The 1,835-nt window shown below is 35.4% G+C and overlaps 1 protein-coding gene across 4 annotated transcripts in view; it reads left to right on the top strand.

Moving 5' to 3' along the window:
* FGF14 (fibroblast growth factor 14) overlaps positions 1-1,835 on the top strand; it is a 679,448-nt gene that overhangs the window by 162,854 nt on the left and 514,759 nt on the right. The gene's annotated exons all lie outside the window — the stretch shown is intronic.

Here is a 1,835-nt window from a genome sequence, read left to right as displayed (position 1 = left end):
CCAGCGAGTTACTGAACTTCTTTCTCTTCCTCAGCTGCAGTGAAGTGTTCTGCCTCTGAGTTCCATCGTCTTTTGAGTCCACCATGCTTTCCACTCCATTAAGCAGATAGGCAACATAGGTCATAGGTGTACAGAACTGTATTCAGTCCTGCTATTCTTTTCAGCAATGTGCATTTTATTTTATATGTACTACCTTTCTAAGGACAGACACATGAACCAGACACGTAAGTCACATAAATGAGCAAGAGGTAAGGGAAAATTAGGGGAAACTTGTGTAAAAGCACTGTGAGGTTATTTTAATAGTTTAAATAGCATTAATAAATCTCTAATTACATTAATAAGTCTCCAGCTAATTTGCTCTAAAAATGAATCAATGATCCTGGCTGTCTGCCATATCACCGTCCATACTTTGAATCTGTCTTCTTGGCTATAACAACGTAGAAATACTTCTGGTGAAAATATAATGCTCTCACTCATTGACAGCTTATAAATATGTACATTATTATAAACTGTGTTCATAAAATACATCTTAAAGAAAGAGGGAAGTTCAGTTTCTCTCTGAAATATCATCTGATTGAGATGTGAGATATATAAATGGCTTTTAATGGAAAGAAACAGTGTCAAGCATGCTGATGAAGTGTGTATCTTCTACAGTTTAGAGTAACAGTCCGGAAAACAAATACCGCTGCAATAAAAGTGCATGTTGAAAGGATATACAAGACAGGACAGAAGATGGAAACATTCTTTATATTCTACACATTTTAAATCATCTCTGGAAAAGTAGTTGCAACCTGTTTTATTTTGAATTGTGGCATTTGTTAATCCTTGGATTAATCTTTATCTCATCTCTTAAAGCCATCACTTTGTATATTCTTGTTAAATCCTTTCTTTAATATATTTTAGAATATTTTGACTGAGTGCAGCCTTTACAATACAAATTTCTTATGTTTGAATTATTTCATTTAGTAAGCATGCAATTCAATTAAGACACAAATTCAATGATAATAAAGAAAACGTTGCCCATGAAACACATCCCAGGTACATAAATGGTAACTAACTAGATTTAAGGGAGTATAAATAGCTGCATAATTAAAACTTAAGTAGATCTTAAAAACATGACTATTTAGGTAATATGTGTCCTTAATACTAGTTTAGAGTGAATGCCAAGACAGATTTCCTCAGTAGATGTGGTCCAAAAATCTGCATACGTATATAGTTGTAAGTCAAATCACTTCTTTATTGAAATCAACACCTCACTTTAAAAAGATGTTTTAGATTTGTTATTTTAAACTCATAATTATTATTTGTTAATTTACAGAAGATTGAGTGTTCAGGGGTCAGTTCTACACTATACATATTTTTCCTTGAAAGGCTGAAGACAGTTTTTTAGAAATGTGTTTAATTTATGGCTTAGATGATTTAAAAATTCTGGTAATATCAAAAAATTTTTAGCTTGATTTGAACCAGGTTTGTAATTCTTTTTTTTTTTTTTTTGAAGTGTAAAAAACCCCAAGTAGTTTCGAAATCTGGTGCAAATACTCCTTCTGCTGAAACAGGGTTTGCACCAAAGTAACAGATGTTCAATTGTGAATTGTGACATTCACCACTCCTCAAGGGGATGGGCATGCGTTCCTTGCAGGGACGAGGGACAGCCTCTATTCCCAGGGATTTATTCTCTTCCAGAGCCTCTCCGGCGCTTTTGCTGGGGCTGGAGAAAGACACACCCAGCTCAATCCCCTCCCCTGTGCAGAGGGCCTCCTGCTGCTCGGATGCAGGGAACCCACCTCACGTTTTTCAGATGTTCTCAGAGAAAGAATGCCCCACTCTGCAGACAT

The sequence above is a fragment of the Gorilla gorilla genome, chromosome 14 (genome assembly GCF_029281585.2).
Source record: "Gorilla gorilla gorilla isolate KB3781 chromosome 14, NHGRI_mGorGor1-v2.1_pri, whole genome shotgun sequence".
Taxonomy (NCBI): domain Eukaryota; kingdom Metazoa; phylum Chordata; class Mammalia; order Primates; family Hominidae; genus Gorilla; species Gorilla gorilla.
The sequence above is the reverse complement of the archived record's forward strand: the minus strand, read 5'-3'. Positions and strand labels throughout refer to the sequence as shown.